Source organism: Nicotiana tabacum, chromosome 12 (assembly GCF_000715075.1).
Source record: "Nicotiana tabacum cultivar K326 chromosome 12, ASM71507v2, whole genome shotgun sequence".
Classification (NCBI taxonomy): domain Eukaryota; kingdom Viridiplantae; phylum Streptophyta; class Magnoliopsida; order Solanales; family Solanaceae; genus Nicotiana; species Nicotiana tabacum.
In genome coordinates this window covers 61,546,723-61,553,286 of record NC_134091.1, presented here as the reverse complement: position 1 = coordinate 61,553,286, position 6,564 = coordinate 61,546,723, and positions in this window count along the sequence as shown.

The following is a 6,564-nucleotide window of genomic DNA, read 5'->3' as shown; positions in this document are numbered from 1 at the left end:
GTGTAAGATAAAACCCCTTTCCCAATTTCACTAATAACCCAAAATATTATTACAAGAATTATTACAGACCAGAATGAATGGAATAAATTACAAAGTAGAATAACTATAGGGAGCCTACAGCAGGCCCAAAGATACACCCAGTCAAGCGAAGCCTTCATTCTCATGGCTCATAACAGCCCAAAATTACATCTTCATGGACATAAGGCAGCCAGAAATTAAGTGATTCACCCAGTGGGCATAAAACAGAGTTGAGCATATAGAACCAAGACCCTAGTGTGTGAGAGTTCCCAAGGGCTTCAAGAACCCAGGGCAGTGCTCACACTAGGGAGGTTAACATAGATAATTCAGAGGAGAGACTAAGGACCAAGTCCTAGTGTGTCAGAGTTCACAAAGGTCTCAAATGAACGCTGAGCAATGCTCACACTAGGGAGGTCAAAGGACAGAACCTATGTAGCCTTGGCTTTCAGCCAACTAAGAATGGGATTCAAAAAGCTTAGGTGACAAGTGAAAGAAGGGACCAAAGTTGAGAAACAAGAATTGAGAGATTTAAACAGACACGACCAAATTGAGCAAACAAAGCAAACAGTTGAATAAATCATAGAACTTAAAAAAGCAAGCTGAATGTAAACTGAGAAATAGGTCCCACACTTAGTGCAGAAGCAGTCATATGCTGAAAAGAAGTTGAGAAAAGAACATGTTTGCAGGATTGACAAATATTGTTGTACACAGGTGCAAAACAAGTTGAAACATGGTTGAATTATGCTAAGTACACAACCTTGTATTATTACCAAGAAAACAGGACAGTATTGTGATGAGTCAAATAATCATAGAAAGAGCAGGGCATCATGTTAGCACAGGGGTGAGATTACAATCACAAATTAAGACACATATGCAAAACTATTACTATAGAGTGGAAGGTAAAATCATGTCAAGTAGCAGATATTGGCATTCAAGCTTTGTCATAGTGGTCTAATTAGCTAAAGATGATCTGGTTATAACAAGGGTTTAGCCTAACATTGCAAAGTAACAATTCAAACATGATGAGACAACTGTTCCAAATCAAAAGCAAACACCAGAGGGGTATGGGGTCGAGTGATCATGTTGAGTGACACAATAGCAGAGAGGCAGATTATGACTAACAATGAAGGTCTTAACACAGGCTAACACAAATGTGAGGCATCCAATACAAGGATTCAGGACAAAGTAAGTAAACATGTTCATGAGCATTCAGGAGTCAATTCACTCACTGAATAAACCTTAAGAAGGTTCAGATTAATCAGGCTAGGAGTAGATAACTTCAGAACTGGTAGCATTAAGAGCAGTTAAATTCTAAAGAGACTAAAAGCATATAAAGTTGACAGAATGATGCCTGAACATAACTCAGAAGCATATTGAACCATGGATTCAGAAGTAAGAACACATACAAATTAGAGACACGTAAGGATGAAATTGCACAAGTCAAGCGACTTACCGGTTAAGCAAAAATGCATAAAATAACAGAAGTCCACAATATTCTGAATAGCAAGATCTCAGAACTAAATGGCCTTGGCTTTCAGCCGGCCAAAATCAGAGTATAGAATGCAATATCAGAGTAAAGCTTTAGATCTAGTGAGGCTATAGTGAGCCAAAAAAGTGTGCTCTAAAGCGAATGGGGGAAGGGTTTATATAGTGTAGAAATCGAACACATAGACATGGAAAATAAATTATTCAGATGCAAACAAGATAGAAAGAAAATATTCCGGAATCAATTAGAAGCGATTTTAGAGCATAAATTAGAGATTCAGTAAATCAATAGGGAAACACACAAATGATACCAAAAATACCAAAATCGTTCAGAGTCATATTTAAGGCAAAGAATACATTAAAAAATAAGGAAAGATAAGGAAAAAGAGTAGTCAAACACAGAAAAGAAAAAATATCAAGTAAGAATCGGTAAGAAACAAAGGGGAATTCAAACCCTAGTTGGCAGAAGTCGAAGATTGGCCGAAATCTCGGCTAATCGGACCCATATAGCCATGGTTGTGAAGCACATGGACGAGATACATGTCCAAATTCAAGTAGTCAAGAGGAAATGGTCGAAATCTGAGGTGTAGTACTTGCCATGTTTAGGCAAGTACTGAGAGGTAACATAGAATCGTAGGAGATGGTGGTATAATACACAAAAGGTAAGAAAATCATGGAAAAATCCATGATTGAGGCAGATTCGGAGAGGTTTTTTGAGAGGTGGCGGGTTAGGGTTTTCAGAGAGGAGAGAATAGAGAGGCGGCAGGTTTGGAGGGAATGGGTTGAGTGATATAAGGAAAGGGGAAGTCGTTTGTGAGTCGTTGGTCATTTTTGATCAACGACTGGGATTTGAGAAGGGGTTGGGTCGGGTTTGGACTGGGCTAGGTCATTTAGGATTGGGCTGGGGTTATTGGGCCAAGGTCTGGGTAGTCAGGTTTGAAATTAGGAGGAATTTAGGGCTAGATTTTAAATACCCAATTTTAATCAAATAAATAATTCATAAAAGTAATAAATAAATAACAAAAATATAATTTGTGCATGCAAATGATTAAAAACAATTATTTAACATTATAAAAATATAAAAAGTTATTTTTTGTATAAATAATGTAATTATATGTATATATGGTCTATTATTGTAAAATGTGCAATTTATCCCTGAAAAATGCAAATGTAATTAAACGAAATGCACTGAAAATATTTAAAACCTCATATTCGTATAAATGATAAGTTTAGATGATTAAATCATCATAAAAATAATTAGGAGGGTAATTATTGGATATTTATATAATGAAATGCAGAAATAAATTGATTTAAAGTCTTTAAAAATTATGAAAGATTATGAAAAATACTTGTGTATGCTTGTAAATCAAATGATGATGCATATGAACTATTTTGAAAGTATATATATATATTTGAAAAAATATGAGGGAAAAATTGGGTATCAACAACTGCTTTGCCCCGAAGTCTAGGACAAAACTTCTTCATGTGGCCAAGATCCCCGCACTCGAAACAACCCCCCAGAACGGTGGACTGCTGACCTGAAGTCTGATCCTGATAGCCTGAATACCTACTGGAGGACCCCTGAATAGTTGGTGGATGGTAGGAGCTCTCTCGAATGGTGTTGAAATAGGGCCGCACTGAGCACCCCGAGGAAGAGGCGATGTTGGATATGTAGGCCTACTAGACTGACCCCTCATGAACTGACCTCTACCCCCAGATGGAGCACCACTGAATCCTCTAGAATATCGTTACTGCTTGTCCCTCGACACCTGCTCTCAGCTCTATTGACGAACACCCTCGATCCACCGAGCTATCTCTACAACCAGCTCGTAAGAGGTCCCCATCTCAACCTCTCGGGCCATAGTGGCCTGGATACCAGAGTGCAAACCCGCAACAAACCTCTGCACACTCTCTGCATCGGTGGGGAGTATCATAAGTGCATGGCAAGACAACTCAGAGAATCTCGCCTCATAGTCGGTCACCGACATCTGACCCTGCTGGAGCTGCTCGAACTGAAATCGGAACTCTTCCCTCTAAGAGGGTGGAATATATCTATCCAGAAAGAGACGTGTGAACTGGTCCTAAGTCAAGGGAGGAGAACCTGTTGGCCTACCGAGGAGATAGAACTACCAACATCTACAGGCCCTGCCTTCCAGCTGAAAGGTGGTAAAGTCCACCCCGTGGGACTCCAATATCCTCATGTTATGCAGTTTGTCCCTACAATGATCAATAAAGTCCTGGAGGTCCTCATGTCGCTCACATCCAAAGATAAGAGGATGTAGCATGGTCCATTTATCCAATAGCTTCTATGGCTCGGCGACCGCAACTGGTCTGGGCTCTGGTATAGCCACTGCAACTGGCTGAGCTCCGCCTATGGGTAGTGCGCCCGAGGTCTGATATACGGTAGTTGCATGCCCTAGAGCCTGAGTGGTACGGGTCTGTGCTCCCCCTCCCACATGAGATATGGCTGGGTCTACTGGAAATAAACCAGCATGTGTAATAGAATCCATGAACCGCAGCATACGGCCCATGACCTCCTGGAATCCTGGTGCGGACATAAAATCCACTGGAGGCCAGCTCTGTTGCGGGCACCTTGTCCTGCTTCTCAATAACAGGATCCTCCACTGGATCCATTAGTGGCAAAACTAGAGCAACTCTAGGATGCCCTCGTCCTCTACCACGAGCTGGAGCCCTCCCTCGGCCTCTATCAACATGGGGAGCAGCTCTTCCGCGGTAGGGTACATCTGCCACGCGCGTTCTCACTATCTGTGAAAGAATAAGAGAACGATACTTAGCACAACATCAACTGCACTATAGGAGATGGAGAAAGAGAAGTTTCCTAACACCCTATATTCTCTCGAAGATAAGTACGGATGTTTATGCACCGATCCACAAGGCTCTATTAGGCCTTCTCATAAATTGTGAGACCTACACGAACCTAGTTCTCTGATACCATGTCGTCACGACCCAATTCTCCAATAGGCCGTGATGGCGCCCAATGTCTCCGCTAAGCAAGCCAACGCAGAACTAGTCATGTACTTATTCTTTTTAATAATTTCAAAGTAGTTGATTTTTATTTATTAAGTAAGTGAGAAGTGAAAACAAAATTAATAAGGTAAAGTATAAACAAATGAAAGAGCATATACGATGAAATAAATACTCAAAACCATAAAGTATCTACTAGCATGTTTCCAAGACCCGATGTCACAGGTGTATGAGCAACTAGTAGAATATACAAAATACCTATGCTATTGTCTAAAATGAGATAGACAGAAAGTAAATACAAAAGAGAAACTACGGGTGCTGCAGAACAGACTCAGAAAGCAGCTCACCACTATGCCTCGGGGTAATGGGGGTGCGCGCCTGGATGACTGCCAGATGCACCTGCCTCAGATCTTGCACGATTAGTGCAGAAGTGTAGTGTGAGTACATAAACAACATGTACCCAGTAAGTATCCAGTCTAATCTAGAAGAAGTAGTGATGAGGGGCCGACATCGACACTTACTACAGGCCAATAATATAAATACAAGAATTCTACATTGGCATGGAATACATGAATAATAAAAATAACACAATAACCAGCAATGAATAAATGGTTCTTTAACTGATAGTCAATTTAAAAGTCTCCAATTGACACATGCTAACTTCAACAATTTCAGGCCATTAAATAAATTATAACCTCTCAAGTCATAAAAATAATATCAAGTGTATTCGGGCTCCGAGTATTATCACACGCGATTTATGCCGAGGTCGTATGACCTGATCCAAAATATTGTGCGCACTACCGAGGGTCGAACGGCACGAACCATAGATGCATCTATTATACTGCCGAGGCGATGACCTGCTCCCTAGAGAAGTTTACCTCGCTCGTAGATGTACTTGCGACTCGAGAGGATATAGATTTCTCAGAGTTATTATGTATTCCTCAATTCTTTCCAAAATATGAAATTTAAATTGAAAATATGCAACTTTAAAGTCCATAGTCTCAGCTCTATTCAAGACAATTAATATGCATAATAAACACAATAGTACAATTAAAGCATGATGTGGATCTAAGACTACCCAAACATATCATGGAATATAGCTACGCACGGACTCTCATCACATCATGCGTACGTAACTCCCCACACAAGTAATACAAAACAAAGGTACACCTAAGGGGATGAGTTCCCTCTTACAAGGTTAAGCAAGAGACTTTCCTCGTTCTCAAGCTCACTTCCGGTCCATAAATCCGCTCTAAAGCCTCAACTTGGTGCCAATCAATCCGAAACTAGCCAAATGTTATATAAATTAATTAATACACACCCACAAGTTCGTAATTTAGCCAGTTGAGAAATTACCCTACCCAAATTGGAAGATCTCTAAAATTTACCCCCGGACTCACGTGCCCGAATTCCAAAAATTTCGAGGATAAATGTTACCCATAACCTAAGGAACTCAAATATATAATATCTACCCAATTCTATAATCATTCTCGTGGTTAAATCTCATTTTTTTAAAATATCAAAATCTAGTTTTTTTCAACTAAACCCATATTTTCTACAATTTATGTGCTAAGAATCTACCCAAAATGCATGTATTAAACTCATCTTGTATATAAATTACTTACCTCAACGTGCTAAGTGAAAACTCCTCTTCAAAGAGCTCTAAAATCGTCCAAGAAGTGAGAGAAATGAACCAAAATAGCCTAAGTCCGGACATTAAAAGCCCTCACTACATCCAGCAATTACGCTTCTGCAGACCTTGGGTCGCACCCGCGACACCGCTTCTGCGGGAAAAGGTTTGCTTCTGTGGAACACACACAACCCAGCAATGGGCGTACCTGCGGAAGGACACCGCACCTGCGAGCCCGCTGATGCAGCTCGCTTCACGCACCTGCGACCTTGCTCATATTGCCCTCCTCCGCGCCTGCGATCCCCTCATCGCAGAAGCGAGTCCGCTTCTGCGGACACTGCCCAGTCCACTCTCATCCGCACATGTGCTCACTGGCTCGCACCTGCGGCTAGCCCCTCGCAGGTGCAAATGCACCAGAAACTGCTACTGCTTCAACCATGGCTCCA